At 44.7% G+C, this 25,863-nt stretch overlaps 1 protein-coding gene across 5 annotated transcripts in view; it reads right to left on the bottom strand.

The window, feature by feature from the left end:
* Sertad2 (SERTA domain containing 2) overlaps positions 1 to 25,863 on the bottom strand; it is a 121,875-nt gene that overhangs the window by 14,072 nt on the left and 81,940 nt on the right. Inside the window, exon 2 of one of the 5 annotated variants that reach the window (XM_050140867.1) lies at positions 8,526 to 8,667. The exons of 1 other annotated variant lie outside the window; for it this stretch is intronic. The gene's annotated coding sequence lies outside the window, so the exon portion shown is untranslated. Of the gene's footprint in view, positions 1 to 7,602; positions 7,909 to 8,272; positions 8,293 to 8,525; positions 8,668 to 25,863 lie in introns of those variants that run through there. 3 more of the 5 variants (XM_050140866.1, XM_050140868.1, XM_050140865.1) reach the window with 3 other exon arrangements.

Genomic DNA, 25,863 nt, shown 5'->3' with positions numbered 1-25,863 from the left:
TAACGCTGATCTGTCAACTATTATCATTTCATTTGAAAACAAAAGGAATTACAACAACCAATTAACACTGCGTAAACAAGAGTATAAAGGAGCACGATGTGGAAGGATAAAGTCTGCCCTGTCGGTGAAGAGCAAAAGCACAGCCAGCTTTCGGACCGCGTCCACAGTGGGGCTGCTCCTACCCCCTGGCCTTCGGTCCCTTGGACGCCAACCCCAATGGATGGGGGGCACTAGTGGTCTTCCAAGGGTAACGAAAGTGCTAACAATTCCTCTATTTCACCCCACAGGTCCAGCCAGTGGCAACTTCTGAACTTACATTTTCACAGAAACATACCCAACATGATTGAGGCCCCAGGTTGGTAGAAAAAATGCCAGAAACAAACGAAAGATGGTCATGTAGACAAAACAAGATCAACAGAATGGTGACCTCTTTGAAGCTGGGTGAGGAGCACTTTACCTTCTGAGTCCGTCTGGAATTTTCCATAAAGTTAAACAATACATCAATATTTTTTTAAGAACCCTACAAGTAAAAAAAAATCAAGTAAGCGCAGCAAATTTCTTTCATGAGAATTACACTAATTCCATAGGCATGTTTACACAGATGAGAGCTCCTGATGGTCTATGTAAACAAGCATGTCCAGCTCAAATCCTATCAACGCTGAAAGACGGCATCGCATCCAGCCACACGGGGGCGCCACAGAGCAGCAAGGCACCTCCAACTCCAAGTCAGTTCCTAGCTTCAGGGTTCTCAAAGCATTTACACTTCCAAATTCCACCTCTGATTCAGGAGTCCACGGGACAATGCTAAAAGCTAGAAGCCTTGCCAAGCCCAAAGCAAATTATATTATGCTATGGTTCAAACTTTTATTGCCTGTGTATAAGCAACACCAGTGCTTCAGAAACCACGGTTAGGACCCCTGGAGGATTACTGAATTAAGAACACACACAAAAACAAGCACCAAGTCATGAAGTCGGACTCGGAGGAGGGGACAGTTCAGATTTCAGCGGGGCTGTGAGGCTGGCTTCCAAACACACAGCAATCTCCTGCGTTCGCAACTCTGAATTTTACGAGTGTAGCCACTTTCGATAATCCTATTGCCTTTTAATAACTGCAGTGTTTCCGCACCAAACAGACGTGCTTCAGGCAGTTATCTGAGGAAACCATTCGTCAGGAACACGGAGGAGAAGCCATTTAATTGTCAAATGTAAAGCAGTTAACCTCGGGGACACACTGAAGCAGGCTACTGTGCAATAGCTCGATTCTCTCTAGTATTACAAGCTTAGGTTATACGGTGTTTGCTCAATAGTAATGCTCCTAACAGATGAACTAGCATCTCTTTTCCATTTGGAAACCAGTAATTATGAACAGATATCATAATGATTTACATTATGAAGCTGCTTCCTAATCATTTGGTGCCCAGGGTACATCTTCAGCATCCTGAGTCTACAGTCTCATTAGCATTAAGGAATCCTCAGATTTGACTTTTTCCCATAGGACTGCGTGCCAGGGAGGTTGCTCCAACTCTGCCCCTCCCCCATTCCCGGGCACAATGAAAATATTTTTCTCCTGTATTTATAATTGCGAAGATGGGATTCTAGTTTCAGCCCTTTGTAGCATCTTTTCCCTAAAGATACCTTGTTTTTCCCTCACAGAAGGGATCCTTAATAAACAATGTCAAGGGAAAATAAAAGAAGACTTGAGTAGGAACCAAGCGATTTGTCAAAAAGCACGTGAAAGTTTCCCTTTTGGCTTAAAAATCACCAGCAGCCATATGGACGCAGTAACTTTAAAGCCAATTCAATGTAAAATAAAACTGCGTTTGAGTTAACTAGCTAACTTATCGCTAAAACTGAAGAATAAAACTGAAGAATAAAACCACAGAAAATAGTTTAATGAAAATGTTTCTTAAGAGTTAAAAGATTAGCCTGGCAGTGGTGGCATACGCCTTTAATCCTACTTGGGAAGCAGAGGCAGGTGGATCTCTGTGAGTTCCAGGCCAGCCTGGTCTACAAAGTAAGTTCTAGGACAGCCAAGGCTACACGAAGAAACCTTGTTTCAAAAAAACAAAAACAAACAAACAAAAGAGTTAAAAGATTAAATTCAAAGAATGAATGGTGAATTTGAGGCTCATGTCAGTAGCCTACATATTCAGAATATTTATTGTAATTGCCTTTATGAATTAGGCAGACAAGGGCCTCAGAGATGGCTCAGTGGTTAAGAGCACTGGCTGCTCTTCCAGAGGACCTGGGTTTGATTCTCCCCTCCCACAAGGAGGCTCACTGGCCTCTTTGGGTACTAGGTACACACGTGGTGCACAGACACATATGCAGGCAAAACACCTATGCACATAAAATAGCAAAATAATTTAGAATGGAAGAACTAGGCTGCTAAGGTTTCACAGACAATTTAAATTTTGTATTACATACTTGGAATAGTTCACCCAGTAGAAAATACAAACTAAAAGGTGGTAAATACTGTAAAAACAGCCATTTTTTTCCAGGCTGTTTTGAGATTAAAAGCTTCCCTCAAGAACCTCAGATATTTATAACCTATTGAATTTTAAGCAAAGTCATTTAGCTAAATAAATCAAAATAATCAGAGTACCACATTAGTATAATAAATATTCATTCCTAAAGAAAATAGTTAATAGCTCCACTTGCAGCACGTTGAAGGGCCGATCCTCGTGGAAGGCTTTCCTCGAGCCCACCCAGGAGCAATTATCCCTAACACTGTTTGTCCCACCTGCCTTTGGGAGCAGCGGGGCCATCTGAGAAACTGCGCTCTGGACTTGTAAATCAACTACTGTCACACAGCTAAGAATCACTCCCAGCTGAAATTAACTCTATTTTGTATCTCTGCTCATAGTGAAATAATTTTTTAAAGTCAGTATTTCAAAAATTGCTTTGTGCTTATTATTTCTTATTGTTTATGTAAGACCTGGGGTTCCATCCTCAGCATTACCAGTTTGCCCAGGGCTCAGCATAGAGCACTTTCCCGGCATGCCTGCGTTCCATCCCCAGCACTGAAAAGAGGGGCAAACACACACAGCGTCAGAGAAGCTCACCACATGTCTCACCAGGAAAGAGTAAAAATCCCTGCTGAAGCCACAGAACCCAGGTTCTGCCAAACAGTCTTCTGGGAACGTAAAGAAAGACCCAAAGACAAAGACATACTTAGGCACAAAATGTTGAAAATGGCCCCTTCAAAAAGGAAGAAGAATCTGGAGAGCTACCACCTGAACATCTCATTTGTGTGGCTGGAAGCCTGCGAAAACCTGTTCTGGTAGAGATGACCTTGGGACTTTCGGATTCCCTGAGTCTAACTTGGGCAAGGCTTCTCAACACAGGGGTGGGGTGCTCCAGCAGTCTCCTCCAAGTTCAGAACCAGCATGGGCTGGAGCGATAGATAAGCAGTTCTCCAGAGAGGAGAGCAAAGGGCTAGGCGGCAGAGCTGCAGCCAGGGACTTTCATGACAGCTCTGTGACCACTGTACAGTTGGGGACACGCTACTGTGGCCACCAGGCTGACAGAGCCACCGTAGTCACAAGGCTGTGGGGTAGAGTCAGAATCCCTTTCCCTTCACTGCTCTAAGCAAAACTTAGAAGATGAAGAAGAAGAAAAAGTGTGGTTCAGTGGCTTCTCAGTTGCTTACAAAGGGTTTTAAAGGTGGAAAGAAAAGCTTAGGTTAGTCAGGGAGCCTGCGAAGCTGCAGGTTTTGCAAAGACACAGCCACAGTATCGTAGATGTGCTTGAGTTTGAAGAACTGAAGTTTGCTGCTACTTAGAGTTACCAGAGAAACAAAGCTGCCTTTGGGCACCTTAAACTAGTCAGACTGGCTATAGCGGTCTCACAGCCTGCCCTCTCCCTCCAGCCCCCACCCCCACGTGCCCACACAGCTCAGTCCACCTCACCCAGCCCTGTTCCTGCCAGCCCTGCTGGGAGCATCGGTGTGAGGCCAGGAAGCTCCATTCTGATCTGAAACTGCAGTGGGGTCAGAACACAGCGTAGGTGACGCTAGGCTTCTCCGAGAGACCGACACAGCCGTGGTGCTTGACTCTGCAAATCATAACAAGTATTTTCAACTGAGCCCAGATGACGGACAGAGGATCCTGAGAGGAGACAAATGAGTCTTCCTGGCTTGTAGGGCCCTCAGACGACAAACAGCCACCTTTCCAGAAGCAAGCTGCACGGTCCAAGAATGTATTTGCTTTGTTCTATTAAGTATCATGTATTTTAAAAAGTATATGCTGTTTTTATCTTGAAATGTAATAATTTATACATTTTTCAAAGAAAATTTTTAGACAGTCAAGCATGTTTTTGTCTCATGGTCTTGGGGCGGGGGGCAACAACAACAAAGAGTCTATTTATTACCCAGAATAGGAATGCCGCCTTATTAGGCTGACATATGCCATTCACAGATTCATACAAAGAATGAACTGCTCGTCAGTGCTGATGGAGAAAGACACAGCTCCACACAATGAGTGACGGACGCTCCAGGGGACAGTTCTGTTCAGAAGGCTTTCCCAGTGTTTGTACAGCACAGAAGTTTGCCTTTAAGACTAACTACTCTGGCTATTTAGGACAACAGATTTTTTTTCTTTAAAAAGCAACCCAACCTTGGTAGTTGTTCCATTCTGAAATATTAAAATCAAATTAAATACCCAGACCCTTCTTAAACAGAAGTCACAGCCTGTAAGTGTCTAACGAACGTTTAATGAGTATCTAGGAGTGGCAGATAGAAAACGCAGTGCTGGTGCACACACAAGGGCCACAGCACTTCTAGTCGGAACTAACTAACGGAGCCTGAGACAGAGCTCAGCCGGCAAAGGTACTTGCCACTCAAGCATGGAGACCAGAGGTCAGTCCCCAGAACCCGAGAGAAGGAAAACTGACTCCACAAAGTTGCCCTCTGACCCCACATGAATCCTTTCTGCACCACACGTGCGCGTGCGCACACACACACACACACACACACACTTTGAAAAACATCTAATAGAGAGATATGTGAAGGCTGGCATTACTCTTAGCACCAGGCCCTTTTCACTTAAACTGAAGCTTTGCCCTCTGGTATCTGTAGCATAGGTCTGATCTTTGGACTCAACAATCAGACATGCTTCCTGCAACTAGAGCTCGCTCTCTCTCTCTCTCTCTCTCTCTCTCTCTCTCTCTCTCTCTCTCTCTCTCCACAGCTGCTAAGTTTAGGAAGTTCTCTAAGTACACTAGAGTTCACCCTTCTGAATACCATACTTACTGTTCTGCAAATAATACTGGCTAAGTGTCTTCGTTTTGAAAATATAAATAAAATTAAAACAAAACTCATGCTTTGGCTGGGTGATGGTGGTGCACGCCTTTAATCCCAGCACTCCAGAGGCAGAGGCAGGCGGATCTCTGAGTTTGAGGCCAGCATGATCTACAGAAGATAGCCAGGAGTACACGGAAGAAACCCTGTCTCAAAACAACAACAACCCCCCAAAACAAACAACACCCCCCAAACCAACAGAACTCATACTTTTACTAGTGTTCTTTAATAAGAAACCATAGCAAAAGAAACTTTAAAAATCTTGTTAGGGCTCTCACTTTCTCGGGTTCTAGAGTCTACCATATTCTAAGCAAGGACGTTCTGGAAGCAGGAACTTTTACCTTACCATGAGTGCTGTTTAATGCAGCGGCAGCCATAAGATCTCAGCCACCATACATACATTTAAGTGACTTAAAAACAGAAAATGATATGTTGCTTCCTATGCCATTGTTAATAATTAGTCTTAGTAACTGGGTAAAACTTGTATTCTGTTCCTTAATTTAAAAAGCTCGTATGTAGGAGAATTCAGCAATGGGAGTGTTTTCTAGGTGAGATTTTCTGAATCTCTCCGCTCTCTGCCAGAAGCTGGTCTAAGCAGCTGTTACCTGCGAGTCCCTGCCACTTACCTGACAAGAAAACTACCCCTAGGACATCTCCTGCCACACAGGGGATGCTATAGACCTGAGTCCCTCCTAGCTGCTGAAATAGAGCAAGGGACAGAGCCAGGTGGAGGGGGGAGAGCAAGCTGCCAAGTCCATTTCCTAAGATTTTTCAGTAGAAAGCACACATGGCTGGACGTATTTCCATTAGGAGAGGAAAGATATTATTTGAAAGCATGCCTGACCTGAAAACAAACACCCGCTGGCCTGGAGCTCACCGTGTAGCCCAGGCTAGCCCTTAGATCTGCCAGTGCTGTGATCACAGGTATATGCCTCACACCCAGGCCAGCTCTATAGATGTTTAAATGAAGAAACTATCAGGAAAGCAAGGATCCACAATTATTCTTGCTCATGCCAGAGTTGGGATCTTATTCTTCCCCCTCAAATCAAAATAAGGTGAAACTAGAGGGGTGGGGTGGAGTAGCAGCTAGGGTGAGGTAAGCAACACACACACACACACACATACACTCGCACGCGCACACACACCATCCCCCACAGCAGACTAGCCCAGGACTCTCAGGTGTGCAGCCCTCCAGGGTTAAGTGGTCCACCTCACTCTTGTTAGTAACAAAAATTAATTACAAAAATCAACTTTGAACAGTTACAGCCTTGGTAATCCTACTGGTGACTACAATTTCCAGGCTCTTTACACAGGTTCTGAACACTTAACATATATTGGGAAATCAAAAGCATGTTTCAAGAACAAAGCCTGAAAACACCGACACTCCCTTATGGCCAGCTAAGGTTTGACCGATTCTACTCAAATAAAAACTGCTATTTCTGAGGGGGAGCGTCTTACTCTGCTCACTGCCCTTCCCGGTGCTGCCTGGAAAAACCCACTTTCCACTCCTGGAACTAACTACCTAGTTGCAAGCAAAAAGTTATTCTAAAACAGACCGTCTCATCCTTTTGTGAAACTTATCGTTCAACTCTCAACTCTATTGATTGCTACTATTTCTGCTAAAGCTAAGACAATTTATGGCGAAGAAAAAATACGAACAATTCAGTACTTTCTCCCGACGCAATGGTTCTCTGAAGGGTGCCCAGTGTCAACGGTACAAAGTCTACCCGTCGGGACAGCTGGCTCCCCTCAGCGCCGCCCCCCCCCCTCTGCCCCGTCATAGGCGGTTACCACCAAGATGACTTGTAGATTTCTAATTTAAAAACCAGGGAGGCGTTAAGTTTAATATACATTCGGATCCAAAATCAATTCACTTGGGTACGGAAGAAAAGAGGGCGAAGAGAGCTGTTTTAACATAGAACCACCGGGAAACTCTCAAAACACAATATAGCAAGTTGGATGCAAACCCAGACACGGAACTCAAAAGTGAAGCAGCCTCCATGCCAGCAACCAGAATCTTAAAAAAAAAAAAAAAAAAAAAAAAAAGTCTCGCACGTCCTCAGCACCACAGCCACCAAGGCAAGCACAGACAACCCAGCTGTAAAGGCAACAGCTCCCGGGCCCGGTCGCCCGGCTCCTGCCCGGGGTCGTAACAGTCGGGGTCTCCAGGCGGCCGGCGGGTGCACCCCAACCTGCCCAGCCCGGCCTCCTCCGCCTTGGGCTCCCGCCTGGCCCAGCCCAGCACCGCCCCCCGCCCGCCGGAGCCCAACCCCGGGGAGCCTCAAGCTCGGTCGGGAACTCACCACAGGCAGGTCCGCCCGGAGCTAACGCATCGGAGGGGTTTCCAATCACCCCTCAAGCTATGCCAGCTCCATGCGGGGCGCCCCGCTACGGGGCCGACGGTGGCTGGGAGCGCGCGGAGAGGCCGGAGCTATCACTCCGGCGTCCTCTGCCTGCGCGTCGGGAACATTATACAATGGTGGAGGAGGCGGCGGGTAGCCGGGAGGAAGCAGGAGGCGGGCGGAGGGGACGCCCGGGCCGAGCGACCCACGGCTCGTGCTCCAGCACTCGCGGTGCAGGAGTGACGTCCGCCTGCGAGCCTCCGGCGAGCTCCGGCCAGGCCCCGTAGGCCCCGCCCCCGCCTGGCCGGCCCCGCCCTAACAGCCCCGCCCCTACAGCAAGGCCCCACCCTGCCTCCCTCCCACCTCAGCCCGCAGGCCCCGCCCCGCCCCCCGCTCCACAGGTCCTGGCCCCCGCGGGCCCCGCCCCCAGATGGTCCGGACCCGCCCCAGCTCCGCAGGCCCCGCCCCGGACCCGCCCTCCATGGGTGGTGCCATAAATGCAGATTCTGGCCGGTTGAAAGCTCAGGAAGGGGCAGGCGGGCACCAAGCTTCTGCAGGCAGCTCTGTGGGCCGAAGGCTGAAATAGGAGAGGAAGAAACCGGGATGCTCAAGCTGAAGGGCCACTACTAACCCCCACGCAGTGGAAAACAGGCAGATGACGGAGCGGGCGGTGACAAAGGCGGCGGCGCGGGCACAGTCCGTAGAGGAGCGAGACCACAAATATGACAGGCATCCGAGCTATTCGGCCACTTGGGCCGGTCGGCGGGAGGATAGGGTCCACCAATGGCCCTCGGAGATGTCGGAATGGGGGGAGGGGTCAAGAGTTCCATTAGGAGTTGGCGACAGAAAAAGTTCGACAGTCGAAATGGGTCACCAAGTAGTACCTTTGGAGCCGGACAGACCTGAGTTGTATCCTGTATGGAGACCCAGCAGGCCAATCAGAGGGAAACCAAGCTTGGTGAACACGGGAAGCTAGAGGCGTCGTCCTCTGCCCACAAGTTTCACGCTGATAGCCTTAACTTTCCCCTTAAAAAAAAAAAAAAAGGCCTAATGTTTTTAACTACTCAAACTTAGCAGGGGACCTTACATTATCCTTACTATTAGTATGAAATGCATGTGTCTATCGAATTTAAGAGGACTAAGAGGTAAGGGACAGCTCATCTGGAACATTTATGACTGCTTTAAAAATGACATGTACACTCTGCATAAAGATATTACAAAAGTAATTCAGGCACCTTCAATTTTTGGCTGCCACCCCAATCAATAATTTCTTCTCAGACTACTTTGCTGTTTAATGGTCTACTACACTAGTTGTATTTAAAGATAATAAAGCTTTAAGACCTAACATAAAGGTTTTAAAAATCACGACAAATTTAGACCAGCTCAAAGTATTGTGTAATGATTTATTTATTTGATGTTCTTATCAAAATTAAACATGAGTTAATGCGAGGTGTAGGATTCCTACACTAGGTAGACAGAGGCAGGCAGATCTCTTAGTTCCTGGCCAGCCTCTCTATATAGACAGTTCTAGGCCAGCCAGGACAACATAGGGAAAACCCGTCTCAAATAATAACAGCAATAATGTGGGCCAAAATGTTAAAGGAACCATGTACATCAGGTTTTATCAGTTGTTCTTAGTGAATCCCTGGTATCATCAAAATCTCATACAGATAGATGTTTCATTAGGCATAACCAATATCAACAGCCAGTTGTGTCTCTCTTTGGCAAGTCATTATAATAGCATTTACAACTGGCACCACAGAAACTATGCTCATGAGGCCCTGTGAGGTCTTGTTTGGTTTATGCCTAGGTGGCATAAAATTTTCAAACGTTTTGCTAGAGAGCCAAGCTATTTTTCATTTCTAGAGTTCTGCCTTTGAAGACAACATAACTACACACAGCTCGCTCCCCACCCACTCACTTATACTTTCAGCGCTCACTTTAAGAACCAGCCATTGAAATAGAAGCTGCAATACTCTCTTCCTGTGATGATGTCTTTGTGGGAGGCCAGAGGTATTTAGTTCTGTTGAATTTAAAATGAATTGAAACTGTTATTCATGAATTGAAGTTAAAAAAAGAAAACAGACATAGAATTTTGTGACACTTGGATATTTCCTAGCAAATGCTTCACAAATACAGTGGTCCTGTACAAAAGAAAAGAGCCAAAGATGAAAACAACATCTTTGCGTGGCCACACTGTGTGCAAAAGCTTGGGTTCTGAGGACAGCAGCCCATGGTGGATTCTGGGGCGAGGAGCTGCCCGGGCTGTGGTTTTGAATGCTCAGTAGCCTATCAGGGCAGGCGTTGCCTTTTCACCTTCCCGATTTAGAATCTGGCATATTTGCTCAACTGGCCCAAGTGTGAAATGGCAGCCACACAGCCGCTGGTCTGGTGCAGCATCAGGGACCTCTTCCCTGCTCCGTCTCCACAGGCTGAGTTCCATGGAGGCCAACACAGCCATCTCTGTCGCAGCCCAGACATTCAAAGATAAAGGAAGATCCTCCCTGCGCTTAATAACAAAAAACTTACAAGTAAGGCTGTTAGGACTGCATGTATGTCCGTGAACCATGTGCAAGCCTGGTCCTGTGGAGGCCAGAAAAGGGTGTTGGGTTCTCTGGAGCTGTAGTTACGTACAGACAGCTGTGAGCTGCCAGGTAGTTCTGGGAGCCAAACTGGAGTCCTCTGTGAGAGGAACAAGTGCTCTTAACTGCTGCACCATCTCTTCAAGTCCCTTCCCTGAACTTCTGAAGTATGCGCAATGACTATTTAAAAAAAAAAAAAATCACATAGCCTGGCCGGCCCTGGAACTATGTAGACCAGGCTGGCCTCAAACTGAAAGAGATCCGCCTGACTCAGCCTCCAAAGTGCTGGGATTAAAGGTGTGCACTGCCACCACGGTTGGCCTGATTTTATGTTTTAAAGAAAAATGCTAGTTATTCCTACAAAATGGTCAAGAAATTCTAAGTGAACATATAACTTTGGTTTACACATTTTAAAAGTCCATTTAAGGGACTGGAGTGATGGCTCAGCGGTTAAGAGCACTGGCTGCTCTTCCAAAGGACTCTGTTCAATTTCCAGCACCCACATGGCAGCTCACAACTGTCTGTAATTCCCTTTCAGGGGCTCTGGCATCGTCACACAGACATATATGCAGGCAGAACCCCAATGTATATAAAAAAACAATTTTTTTAAAGCTCCATTTCAAATAACCTTCATGGAGAACAAGTTAGTCGGTCACATTTAACTATCACACGTCTGTTTAGGGAGAAGAGAAGCACCCACTCCCTTTCCTCAGCACAGACTTCGATGGCAAATTTTGAAACCTGCGAAATCATGAGCTCATGCCGAGGGGTCCTGGTGAAGTCCTGGATACTAGTTTACAGACCTGCTTCCCTTGAAGTTCTATAGCCGTACGTTCTACAGACTCTGTCCGGCGCTGCACCGACTGAAGGGTGCTTTTATCACTCCACTAGCATGGACCAAGGAAACTAAGGACAAGTCAGATATAGGAACTGGAACAAAGACTACTTAGTTATTTGTATCTATGTCTGATGCTTTGTGTGCGGAGGGAACGGGACCCAGGGCCTGGGGCTCACCCTGGGCAAGCACTCGATCACTGAGCTACCCAGCCTGAAAAACAGATAGGCTTCCAAAACTTTTCTTTCAACTTAATTCTAGATTTGAGGCTAAAATACTAACAATCATCCATCAACATTCTTAGTCTTGGTTTTAATGTCAAAAAAAAAAGAACAAATGCTTTGATTATTAAAGCACTGTATAGAACAAGCTGGCTAGATGTCTTTTCATGGAAAATATGAGATACCAACTACAGAATTACCACAATAGCTGAAAATGGGATAGATTTTCAAAATAAAATTCTGGAAGTCACATCCCTTACCTGACCGCGGGGACTTACATAGGATGTAAGGTCAGGAAACGCTAATCTCACGCAGATGGTGCAGGGTCACAGACTCCCCTGGTGCCTGATGACAAACTAACCTACTCTGCAGGTTTCTTTCCACCCTTTCTACCTAGTCAGGCCCTTCTCCTGCTCCTCCATCCGGTCTTCATTCACACAGCATAGCTATAGCCCCAAGCTAAGGATCTTTCCCTAGGAGTCACTGGTTGATGTAATGGCTACCAGCTCAGGCCATAGGCACTTCGTTCTTGTATCAGCGATTGGGCCTTTTTCTTTCCTAAAAACCCGACAGTGTCTAAATCTTAACACAATACAATCTTAAAGACAACATTTGGCGGGAGGGGACCCAAATGTTTCCGTTTCTCAATCTAGTACTATCTGCTGGTCTCCGCACACCGGCTCTCTCTCACAGAATGTCAGAGGATGTTGAATGGCCGGCCCCCAGGCTTCTCTTGTCCTAGGAACTAACTTGGTAGGCGAAGACTCTTGACAGGGAATCTGGAGACCTACAAGTCCACTACTGAGCTAGGATTTAAACATTTTTAGTGTGTGTGTGTGATCGATGGCCCACATGCGGAGGTCAGAGGACAACTCTGGCAGTCTGTTTTCTCCGTCCACCGTGGGATCCAGGGATCACACTCAGATGACACAGGCTTGCCCAGCATGTACACCTCTCCACTGAGCCATCAAGCGAGCCCAATCTGTGACTTAATCTACTGTGTCACAGATCTCAGATCAACACGGGTCCTGAAACAAACACAGGGTTATATCAGATAATTCTGGGTCTAGCTCCTTGGCCCCAGCACTGGGAGGCCGAATCCGGCCCTGGGCAGCACTGAGCAGACTTCTGCACCTTGGACTCTGGTTTCTGGAACCCTTTCTTGGAGCTTGGATTCTCTAAAAGGGAAGTTTCAGTCTTGCTTGTGGAGGAATTCAAGGGCTAAAATGAGATGTAATGCTTTGTACTTTGCTCAACTTGTCTAGAAGAATATAAATCAAGTCCACATTTCTAAATGGAAATAATATAAAGGTAATAATGTGTTCTCTTAGTGAGTTATGTTTCTCAAAACTTTTCATGTCCGGATGACTCAAACCACCTTCTGGTTTCAAAGTCCTGGAGAAGAGCAGGGCATTTGGACCCACTTGCCCGTCTCCACAGCACACTGCTGGGCTGCACACAGGGCAGCGGCAGCTCTCCAGGTCTCCTCGAGAAGCAAAGACACTCAGAGATGGCCTGGTACTGGTGTATATCAGAAACTGCATATCACTTAGACCCAACCAGAGACTAGGATATAGATAAAAATAATTCTTGCTTCTTTTACCAAAAACTCCAACCCTGCCTATCCTTGGCCTTATTTTAACCCACAGAATAAACAGCCGACGCACAGGATAAAAACGAAATCGCATCATCATACTTAGCAGCCCTTCACTCTTCTCTAATATGCCTTCTACTGGCCGCTTTTCTCACCCCACTGCCAGCCTCCATCCAAGCCAGAGGGTGGCGGAGGAAGCGGTCACTAAGTATGTACTTGGAAAGTACTAGCAGAATGAGTGGAAAAATGAAGGGGTTAATCCTTCATAAATATAAACGTATAAATGTGCTCTAATCTTTTACACAACCTAGTTTCAAACTTGTAGGCTCATGTGTTCCTGCTACCTCAGTCTCCCAAATAAGGAACTACAGACCCATGCCACCATGACTGATTCCCACTGTGTGTGTAGAATCAAAATACTTACGCGGTTCTTTTTAACTTTCATAACCACAGAGCACTAGTAATACTGTATCTATAACTACTTTTCAGCGTCTCCGTACTATACCATTAAAGTCAAGCCTAGTTAAAAGAGCTAACTGGCCTTACAAAGTTCACTCTTGAAAGCTAACCGGTACAGACTTTCTATCTGAGTAAAGACTTTACCAATAAACATGGTTTACTGCTATCATTCGACCACTCTGTACTTCCCTTCCGTAGGAAGACTTTTCTGCCCTGTTTACTCTAAGAAAGTGTCAGTTAAGCCACACAAACAAATATAGGACGTGGGGGCTGGAGAGGTGGCACAGTGGTTAACAGCGCTGGCTGCTCTTCCAGAAGACCTGGGTTCAATTCCCAGCACTCACATGGTGGCCCACCATCATCAGTCACTCTAGTTCCAGGTGACCCAGTTCTGTCTTTCAACTCGGTGGGCACCAGGAACGCACATGGTGCATAGACACACATGCAGACAAGGCACCCATCCACATAAAAGAAAAATAAACCTCAAAAAAATTAAATGCCAGTAACCAAACACGTACTATAAATTAGTAGCCAATTTTAGGCCAGTCTAATCTACACAGTGAGTTATGGGACAGCCAGAGCTAGACCCTGTTTCACAAAATTAAATAAATAAATAAATAAATAAATAAATAAATAAATAAATAAATAAATAAAAATTACCAGTCATTTTAACTGCAAAGAAAACTTGCCTAAATGATGGTAGAAAATACATTTTTGTAAAAGCACGACTCTAACACCAGATGCCTCTCATATTTCTCTCATATTTCAAAATCAAGCACATTTATATGATCAGCTAGACTAAACTATATTTTCCATAGTATATTTTTCATATCCATTGTAGTAACTATGTAGGATCATCTCCAAACCATCCATAAAAGCTGGGGCACACCCATAGTCTCGGTCACCAGGAAACCTGGTGGAGGAAGAGACCTTGGGCCCAGAAGTTTAGGGCCAGTTTGAGCAATACAAACAACTCAACAACAAACAAAAATTAATTGTGAGTAAGGAGGCCCTTCAAGGAAGAATATGATGATGTTTATAAAATAAAATGTTTTATTAAAATAATTTTTAAACCACAGCTATTAAATTTCTACTTTGAGACAGGGTTTCTCGGTAGCCTGGAGCCTGTCCTGGAACTAGCTCTTGTAGACCAGGCTGGTCTCGAACTCACAGAGATCCACCTGCCTCTGCCTCCCGAGTGCTGGGATTAATGGCGTGCGCCACCACCACCCGGGTTAAAAATGTTAAGACTTTAATGGAACTGTCTGTGGAAAAACACAAGATCAGGAATTTACAGCTCCTCCCATTTTTATGTCTTGCTGGGGACTGGACAGGGCATCCTGCACGCTAACGAGGTGAGCCCTCTGCCGGAACTCCATCCCAGTGTAGTATCAGTCACAGAGGAAGAACTGCTGTTCAAACAGCTGCGCCAGCAGCATTCACACATTAATCCCAGCACTCTTCAGTACAGCACTGGGCTGACAAGGGCCGTAGGTGCAGCTCTGTAAATCTGAGGCGGGCCAGCCTCATCTACATAGTACACTCAGGCTGGGCTGAGCTATACAGAGAGACCCTCTCCTAAGATAGCCACCACCAGAAAAATAAAACAAACAATAACAACAAAATATTCTACTGCCAGAATGAAGGAGACAGTTTCAAAATTATTTAACATCTGGACCAGGGAGGACACATCTGAAACTGTGTCTTGAAAAAGCAAACAGCAAAAAAGAAAGAAACTAGGTTAAGTAAAAAAGCTCACTGAACAAATGACAGGGTGAGGGTCAGAGCGATGGCTCAGCAGGGAAAGCCACTTGCCACAAGCCTGGCGACCTGAATTTGCTGCCTGGAACCTACATGCGTACACACTAAGAGCGTGTGCGCACATGCACACATGCATACACTCTAATATTTTCTTTTCTTTTTTTTCCAGGATTCAGCGACACTAAGGGCAATGGTGGTGCATGCTTTCAACCCGAGCACGAAGGAGAGAGTGAGGGAGGAGGAAGTTCAACACCGCTTCCATTTCTGTATAACTTCTTTAAGAAATTAAAGCCTAGTCCAGGCGTGGTGGTAACATGCTTTGCATCCCAGCACTCAGGAGGCAGTCAGGAGACTCTGAATTTGAGGTCAGCCTGGTTTACACACCGAGTTCCAGGCCAGCCAGAGCTACACAGTGAGATTCTACCTTTTTTTAAGGAAAGGAAATTAAAACCTAAATTACAAAGAAGATAAGAAAAAAAATTAACTAATTACATATCCACTTCAATTTGTTATAACCTTAAAATTGCTGAACATTTTATTTCTAGTTTTAATGATGAAAATTAATAGCTGTGGGGATAAAGATTCTAGAATTACTACTTGCATATGGTAGCCAGGAACAAAAAGTAAAGATAATAAATGCCATTCCTGAGTTCACAGACACAGGGATACATAATGCAGCCCCATGCCATTTCATGGACAAGAATACTTTACCCTAGAGAAATGCTAATGTTCCCCTAAACCCATTAAATGCAACTCCAATTTAAGCCCCAGTTTTCAGCCTGAGGGTGTACTATAGTGGCAAGGGGCTAGCCTAATACGTGGGGCCTTGAGTCTAGTACCTAGCATCAAACACTTCAACAATTTCTTCTCAATTTTGTGTCGGGATGTGGTTCAGCGGGTAGAGTACTTGCTTACCATGAAGCCTTGCCAACTGCTTGGCAATGAGATTTAGCAAAGACGGCAGCAGGAGGTGATTGGGTGAAAGGGAGAAAGGCTGGGTATTCCTCACTGCAGCCTTTGTTGGGCCCCAACTGGCAGTACCCATCTCTCCGCCAACACAGTTGCTTCTGCGTGGCCCTCTATCGGTCCGCTGATTCCCACTGTGTTTTCTGGAGGCTTTACCCCAACAGCACCATCCTCCCCCCACAACTTTGGCTGTAACCACTCTCTACTATCATTGATGTGCCGTGTCTCAAATATCACAACTCTGTACTTTCACTAACATCTCCTTAGTTGAGTCATTTATACAGAACTCCAAAAAAGAAGATACAAACCACAGAGAAAACGATCAGTAACGTTGGTTGCATTGTAAGTTAAGTACATGGCCGGCAGTGGAGGCACATGCCGTTAACACCAGCTCTTAGGAAGAAGAGGCAGGCAGATCTCTGTGGATTCCAGACAGCCTATAAAGCAAGTTCCAGGACAGCCAGGACTACACATTGAAACCCTGTCTCAAAAAACAAAGAAACAACCAAGTTAAGGATCTGTTGAACAAAATGTACTACTAACAAGTTAAAGCAAGCTAAAGATTGTAACATGGCAGGTTCACAGACTCAACAAAAGTACTTAGAATTCATACAGAATACTTGAGTTAGATTTTTAAAAGCTAAAAAAATACAATAGAAAAACAGATAAAACAGGAAACGGAATGTCTAATAAACACTTGAAAAGTTAGGAACTACAGTAAAATGCAAATTATAAAATAAACAAAAGTCATAGCTTTTAAATTGGTAAAAACTTCATCTAATGAATGATGAAGACAAAGTTTGGAAGCTCAGAATGGAGGAGAGGACCAGAGGGTAAGCACAGGTCTACGTTCAGATCCTCCTCTGTCTCTCTGCAGCCCCAGCACTGAGCAATCTCTATACATGTGGGTCCTTGGCTCTAGATAAAACAGTTCCAAGTTCAGTGTGAGGGCTTTTTTCAAAAAAACAAGGTGGAGGGGCCAGGGGTGGTAGCACACTTCCTTAATCCCAGCAAAAGCAGGTGCATCTCTGAGTCTGAGGCCAGCTTGGTCTACACAGTAAATTCCAGGATAGCTAGAGCTACATAGTGAGACCCTGTCTAAATAACAACAACAACAACAATAAAGCAGGCGGACTGGGGAGGTGACCTGGTAGATAAAGCACTTGCTGCCCAAGTGTGACGGGCAGAGTTTGGGTCCTCTGAACCCATGTAAAATCTGAGCAGGTCTGACAGTCACCTACAATCTCAGCCCTCAAAGGTAGAGAGAGAGAGCTCTGCATTGGGTGAGAGGTCCTGTCTCAGTGTGCAGACTAGAAAGTGATCAAGAAGACAGTGATCCTCAACTTCAGGTCTCCACACGTGCCCACACATGCACCCACACGAGTTAACATACATACACAGATGCATAACACACACAAATAAAGAGAGGTGACTGAAGACATTCAGGTGTCAACCTGCATACACAAGCGCACGCGCGCACACACAAATTTTAAACTCTCACAAAGCTTTAATGAGTACACAAGTGGGTACGGTTATTTTAGAAAAATTTGAAACGATCCAGCAATACGCTGAAGGGCACATTCCCGCCTATATACACACAAGACTTTCTTAACTAGGGTTCAACAGGAAAATAAGTCCTACAGAAGATGACTTCTGGATCATACCTTCAGGTCTTCAGAGGAAGGTATAAAATCAGTGCTAGTCTGGCAAATATTTAACTACAGGACAAGACCATGATGGATTCCTTATGGTATTGGAGCTTAATTCTCTTGAGAAGGCCATAGAAGGACTATATTCAGAGTCTAGAGAAATTTGTTTTTAATCACCATAGAGATACACACACAAAAAGACAGGGAGACAGACTGACAGAAAAGAATTGTACGCTGCTTATAACGACAAATGCTGGAAATAACATTAAAGTTCCAGATGAGGACAAACCCATGTACCTGAAAACTGCACTGGCTTCAAAGAACTAATATTACGTATCAACAAATGTGCAAATCTCAAAAATAGCTGAAGACAATAAAGTGGCTGTAAGGCATAACAATACATTTCCACTTGTATAAGATACTGTAAAACAAGCAGGAGAGGTAGTCTATGCCTTTAATCCAAGCATAGATAGAAGCAGGTGGGTCTCTGGGAGTTCAAGGCCAGCCTGGTGCACAGGGGGAGTTCAGTTCAGCCAGGGATACAGAGAGACCCTATTTCAGAACAGAAAGTGTTCAAAGCATGTTATTTATTGTTTACAAGTACATATGTAGGAACCATATGAGCTATATGATAGATAATAGAGTTCATAAAAACACTGTCCACTGGTGAGGAGAGGAGGGGAATGGAATTGGGGAGCGACACAAAGAGTCTAGAGAGTTTATTTCTTTTAAAAGTATCAAAAACCAAATAAATGTGTTACAATTTAAGAATTCTAATTTACTGTTTCAGAATTTACTAAGTCAAAGAAATACATTTTCTTTTCTTTCTTCTTCATGAGTCCCACAAAGCAGAACTTAAGAGGAAATTTTTATCTACAGTATCCAATGTCGGTTAAAAAAAACTACTGGACATGGATTAGAGATGGGTCAAGGTTAAGAACACTTGCTGCTCTCATAGAAGAGCCAGGTTCAGTTCCCAGCATCCATGTGATGGTTCACAATCACCTTTAGCTCCAGCTTCAAATGTACCAGGCACATATCTGACACACAGCTATACATGCAGGCAAACACTCAGACACATAAAAATAAAATAATAAAAATAGGACGTATGTACAGTAAATATTTATTATCTCCCATGAATTTAGTAGCAATTTATTCTCATTAATTTTACGGTATTACCCTTTACTAAAAACTTAATTATTGTGTATTTATATATTTTAATAGTATTATATAAATATTCTTAATAAAGGGCTGAGCAAGAAGCCTGGTGTCACGTGTCTGTAATCTGAGTATCTGAAACATATATGAGTATATGAGACATGAGGATGCCAAGTTCAAGGTCCGGGTTACACAGTGAGACCCTGATTCAAAACAAACAACCGCAAAGCTCAATGGCAATGTTACAGTAACCTAAAGTCTTAATGAGAAGGCTGTCCAGCAGGGCTCACAGCTGTGCTCGGGCATATTTCCCGATTGCTAGCTAACTCTTACCATGCAAGAAGGGCTACAAACTTCCTCACAAAATTTAAAGGCCATTTGATCACCTCAAAACTCCAAAGAACTTACTTAGCACATGAATATATACACATACACACACATACATATATATGCACATCTATCTATCTATCTATCTATCTATCTATCTATCTATCTATCTAATCCATCTATCCATCTATCTGTCTCTCTATCTATCTATCTGGTTTCTCGAGACAGGGTTTCTCTGGGGCTTTGGAACCTGTCCTGAAATTAGCTATTGTAGACCAGGCTGGCCTTGAACTCACAGACTTCTGCCTGCCTCTACCTCCCAAGTGCTGGGATTAAAGGTGTGCGCCATCACTGCCAGGCTATCTACTTATTTATTTGCTTTGTGATAATGCAGTTGGACTATGGGTCATACCAATGCCAGGCAAGCACCTTACTTTCGGCTGTATCTCTGTCACTCACTATCTTTTAACTTTTAGTATCGAGACAGCCTTGCTAAATTGTACAGGCTGGTCGGAATCTCGCTATCCTGCTGCCTCCGACTCTAGGGAGGCTGGGATTACAGGTGCATGTCACTAGACCCAAGTTGCTGTTTCTAAATGGAAACAAGATCATGTTGATACAGGATCTTGCTGTCTGTGCACATCATGTTGTCGAATGCATGAGCAGTGTGAGTCTTTTTCAAAGAGACTGTCTAAGTACACACTTCCCTCTGCAAGCTAGCAGGCGCTCTGAAGCTAGGTGGGTCTAAATAAAGAACTCTAGTCAACAACAGGAAATAACTCCCACAGAAAAAAAGGGGCAGAACACAAGCTCTCACCAACTCCTGCACACAGCTCACAACAGCCTTTTGTCCATCGCACATTATGCCTGAACTCTCTACTTTTCAGTGTCGAGGCCTCTGCAGAGCTACAAAACACCTGATTCTCTTGCTGGTGTCCTTGCTTTCTTCCCTCTGAGGAAGTGAACATATAAAAATTTCTCACTGTGAGACAGCAGACCAGAAAACAGGGCAGCTTTTTATTCTCATGTTGCTTTGTTTTAATGGGGCTTCTAAAAATTTTTTTTTCTTTTCCTTGAAAATTCACCTTTTCAGCTAGGCTGTGGTGGCACAGGCCTTGAATCCCAGCACTGGGGAGGCAGAGGAAGGTGAATCTCTTGAGTTCAACGCCAGCCTGAGTTTCAGGACTGCCAGGTCTACACAGAGAAACCATATCTCAAGGGGGGAAAAAAATCCACTTTTTCACCACGCTGATGGTACACACTTTGTGCTCGTTAATCTTATGCCAACTTGACCCAAACTAGAGTCATACAACAGGAGAAAATCTCCACTGAAAAACCGGGCTGTAGACAAGCCTCTAGGGTATTTCCTTTCTTCTCTCTCTCTCTTTCTTTCTTTCTTTCTTTCTTTCTTTCTTTCTTTCTTTCTTTCTTTCTTTCCTGTTTTCTGAGACAGAGTTTCTCTGTAGCTTTGTTTGTTTGTTTTGTTTTTTGAGACAAGGTTTCTCTGTAGCTTTGGAGCCTGTCCTGGAACTAGCCCTTGTAGACCAGGTTGGCCTTTAACTCACAGAGATCTGCCTGCCTCTGCCTCCCTAGTGCTGGGATTAAAGGCAGCTTCATCTCTGTAGCTTTTGGATCCTGTCCTGGAACTCTCTCTGTAGACAAGGCTGACCTCAAACTCATAGAGATCTGCCTGTCTCTCTGCCTCTTGAGTGCTGGAATTAAGAGCCACCCAGCTTGGGCATTTTCTTAACTAATGATTGGTGGGAAAGGGCCCAGACCATTGTGGATGATGCCATCCCTGGGCTGTTGGTCCTGGGTTCTATAAGAAAGCAGGCTGAGCAAGCCATGGGAACTAAGCCAGTAAGCAGCACCCTCCATGGCCTCTGTATCAGCTCCCACCTCCAGGATTCTGCCCTGCTTGAGTTCCTGTCGTGACTTCCTCCAAAGACATACTACAATATGAAAGTGTAAGCCAAATAAACCCTTTCCTCCCCAATCTGCTTTTTGGTCATGAATGGTGTTTTGTTACGGAAATAGAAACTATAACTAGGGGGCTGGAGACATGGCTCAATCAGTTAAGAGCACTGACTGCTCTTCCAAAAGATCTGGGTTCAATTCCCAGCGCCCACATGGCAGCTCACAACTATTTATAACTATAGTTTCAGGGGACCCAATACCCATGGAAAAACACCAATGTACATAAAATATAAATAAATAATTTAAAAAGGATCCATAATTAAAACACACTTGTAATTCTAGTGCCTGGGACACTGAGACACAAGGATCATAAGTTCAGAACCAGCTAGACCTACAGACGGAGAAAGCGATTAAAAAACCAACCATCCAACAAACAACAAAACTCCTCTGCTTCCCATCCAATGTATATGACAAAATTCTCTCTCTCTCAGGGAATGTGCTCACCTGAACAGTTTGTTTCCACCCCTCTTAATAAGGATGCATAGTATCAGCCCATAAATCTAGGTTAATGAATTATCAACATTGTACCAATGGCATTTCAACAGAGCAATGCAACAAAACGACACATTAATATTCTTTTCCAAGGTGCCCACCTTGAGTCTTAGGAGAAAGAGGAAACACTTAAGATTTTAAATCAACCAAACAGAAAGACACCTGGGCCATGCTTTCCTTTTTCTCTTGCTACTGGAATCAACTGTGACGCTCAACCACGATGCAGGCATTCCCGACAGGTAGCTGATTGCAGACAGCATTTCCTACATCCCCTGCTACTCAGTCCTGCTCTTTTCTACTCGTCCCTTCTAGCAGTCAACAAGCCACAGAGCCAACGAGCTCTATCTTCACTTAAAACCAGGAGGAATTCTCTTCCACCTTAGTGCTGTACCGCAGCGGGCAGAGATGGCTCTTCCTGTCTTTACTCTTCACAGCTTTGACTCCTGCTCCAAGACAACTGTACTGGCCACTCCAGAAACAGGGTCATCTAAATGTCACAGCCAAGTGACATCTCTTGTCACCTGCAGTATAGGTAGTCCCTGCTGTTACTGCCCACGTCCCAAGGGGTTCTCCCAGCTCTTTCCCCTTCTGCCCACCGGAGTTTGCCTTGCTCCTTCCTCTTCCTCCAGGTTCGTCATAAACCTGCAGCTCTAGACCTTTGCCCCTAAGCTGCAGATCAAAGCAAGGCCACTATGCAACTGGGCAAGTGTTCTTCCACCGAGCTACCCACAGTGCCTAGAACTGAAACAAAACTCTCTGACTGCAGTCCGGGGTCAAAGGGGAGTGTGCCATAGGGATGACTGGTCAGGATACTCGAGTGTAAGGAAAATCTGGGCATTAAGAATATCAAGGAAACTTTTCCCAGTTGATAACCAATAAACGTACTTGCTAGGGTTTTGTCTTTGCCTGTTTTTTCTTATTCTCATCCTGTAAACCCTCAGCAGGCAACTATGCTCGTTCTCAGGACACCTACATAGTAACTTATCCCTCAGCTTTAGGTTTGACTTTTCCTTTCTCTTTTTTAATATATATACCATGTATACATCCCAGTTCAAATCAGGGTCACTCCTGGCGTATGTTTGTTAACCTAATTATTAATAATTATGTTTCTCTTCCAATCCAAGTGATACTCCCAACAGTAGCAGTATATAATTAGCCTATTTATAGTCCCTTGCAGATCGGATATCTCCACTGGTTATCATAAAGGGATCTCTGACTCACAGCACAACTAGAACTGGTCCAGGAGATGGTGAGGTGACTTAGTGCCTGATGACCTCAGTCCAATCCCTGGAATCCTACAAGCTATACTCTGACCTCCACACACACACACACCATGCGTACACCTGCCTTGTCCCCTTTCCCAAATAAAGAAACGTTATAAATAAAGCTGACCTAACCACACCCTTCTTAAATACCCATTTCGTGTCTGGGTTGGAAACGGGCTTCGGAGAATCGTCCTCTTGCTCTCACTCACCAGGCTCAAGGTTCAAAGCTGTTCTCTTGCATTTTTCAGACACCCTAGTTCTGCCATCGCAACCTTCGTCAAGTCTCTAACTTATCTTTCAAGCAGTTGCTGAAACAGTCTGTTTTCCAATTTCTAGTCGAATGTTTTCCTCGAATCCAGTCATACTACACTGTCTGAGGGCAGCATGGTAGAGACTAGAGATACAAGACGAAGGCGAGGACTGAAGGTACACTCAGTAGACAAACCTCTGCCTAGCCGGTGGTGGTGGCGGTGATAAAGATTATGTCTTTAATCCCAGCACTCAGGAGGTGAGGCAGGAGGATGTCTGAGTTCCAAGCCGGTCTGCTCTGGAATGAGTTCCAGGAAAGCTAGGGCTATAACACTGATACCCAGTCCCAACAAACAAAAAAACAAAACCAACCAACCAACCAAACCTCTTGCCTAGCATGCCTGACGTCCGGGGAATAGAAAGCTTCTACACAGCTCTGAGGAAAAACTAAGCCACTGTGGTACAGTAGATCACATGGTGGCTGCACCTTGCACAAAGCCAGTCCACAAGGAAGTACGAGAGATGGTGATCGATTTTAAGGCAGTCAGACAAGGACACTAATCAAGATCACTACAAGCAGATAGGAAGGCTGGAGCAAAGACAGGGAGGTGGAAAAATCGCAAGACACTGGCATGTACTCGTGGTTAAATTCCAGAGGGGGAGTGGCCATGCAAAAATGGAAGAGATCAATTGGGGCAGGTCCTAGAAAGCCAGGAGGAGTTAGGAAGAGATTTTCCATGGAAGGATGGCAAGACTTGATTTTAATTTTAGGACAGTAAATCTGTAACTACTCCTAAACTTGACAGAATTATCTTAGGATTTATTTAGAACCAAGAGGTGAGGGGGAAGATATATACATACGTGTGTGTGTGTGTGTTGGAGACAGGGTCTCAGCCACATAGCTCTGGCTGGCCTGGGAATTTACTGTGTAGACCAGGCTGGCACCAATCTCACAGAGATCCACCTGCTCCTACCTCTGGAGTGCTAGGATTAAAGTTGTGTGCCACCATACCTGTCTTCCCCCCCTGCCCCTCCCCAGACACGGTTTCGCTGTGTAGCCCTGGCTGTGCTGGAACTCTGCCTGCCTCTGTCTCCTGAGTGCTGGGATTAAAGGCGTGCGCCGCCACCACCCAGCTCCAAGTCTCTTAAAAATATTTTTTAAAAAATTGTTGATTTATTTATTTTTGTTTTATGTATATGAGCATCTGGCCTGTGTATATGTCTGTGTGCCCATGTTTCTGCCTGGTGCCCACAGAGGTCAGAGGAAGGTATCGGATCCCCTAGAACTGGAGAAACCAATGGTTATGAGCCACCATACAGGTTCTGGGGACTGTAATTCAAGACCTCTGCAAGAGCAACAAGTGCTCTAAATGCTGAGCCCTCATCTCTCCAGTCTCTTCAAAATACCTTTTTGAAAAGGAGTCCAAACCCTATTTAAAAGCTACAATAATTAAGATTGGGTTCTGGTGTTTAAACAACAGAATGAATCTGAACTGAGCACTTGAAACGGCCCTACCAACGACGAAGGCCAGTGTTTCAAGGTGTTACTGAGGCACATGCACTGCGGTCATGGGAGGAGACAACATGACATTCCTCTTCCACACAGCAAGCACCACGCCAGAGATGAACTAATAACATTAAAAATCATAAACATGGCTGGGCGGTAGTGGCACACGGCATTCGGGAGGCAGAGGCAGGTGAATCTCAGAGAGTTTGAATTCAAGATCAGCCCGGTCAGCCGGGCGGTGGTGGCGCACGCCTTTAATCCCAGCACTCGGGAGGCAGAGGCAGGCAGATCTCTGTGAGTTCGAGACCAGCCTGGTCTACAGAGCTAGTTCCAGGACAGGCTCCAAAGCCACAGAGAAACCCTGTCTCGAAAAAACAAAAAACAAAACAAAACAAAACAAAAAAAAACCAAAAACAAAAGATCAGCCTGGTCTACTAAGCAAGTTCTAGAACAGACAGAGCTGTTACACAGAGAAACCCTGTTTTAAAAAAAAAAAATTCTCAAACATAAAAAAAGTTGAAAGAAATCACAAGTGAACAGTTGATTTCAGAACTAGACAAGAGCTTTCCAAATAAATAAGGGAAAAACGTAAAGTGACTACATTTTAAAAAAAATTGAATACATATGAAAAATTGAAAAAAAATAGGAAACTAGGAAAAATATTTGCAACAGACTAACCATTAGAGTCTACAAATCAGTTAGGAAAACATCAGCATTAAACTAGAGAAACACTGAAATCAGACTGCCATTAGAAGAATGGGCAAGACAGAAGCTAATAAATACCATAAAAATACAAATACCCCTAATAAAAGCCCAATAAATGTAAAAGAAATAGAATTTCCATGTACCAAGCCGGCTGGAGTTGTTTATAACTGATGAATATGAAGTGGACAGGGTTGTCTCGTAGTTGCTGATGGGATATGAATTGATTTGACCTCGGGCAGAACAGGGTTTTAGTCACGTGTTCCAAGAACCTTTTTAAATGTTCCTATCTGTAATGCGGGGAATTCACTTCTAGCCATTTGTCCTACTAAATTAATCAGAGCTCTGCATATACTAAACAAGTACGGATTTAATGCCCACCGAATGTCCTAGGTCACAGAAGCCAGGAACATGAGGAAAACAGAATAAAGCTGAACAGACAGCATTTGAGTCAGGGCCTGCAGGAAGTGAGGCAGCA

This window comes from Alexandromys fortis, unplaced genomic scaffold (assembly GCF_014885135.2).
Source record: "Alexandromys fortis isolate MF-2015 unplaced genomic scaffold, M_Fortis_MF-2015_v1.1 scaffold_7, whole genome shotgun sequence".
In the NCBI taxonomy this organism is placed as follows: domain Eukaryota; kingdom Metazoa; phylum Chordata; class Mammalia; order Rodentia; family Cricetidae; genus Alexandromys; species Alexandromys fortis.
This window is presented reverse-complemented; position numbering and strand designations above follow the sequence as displayed.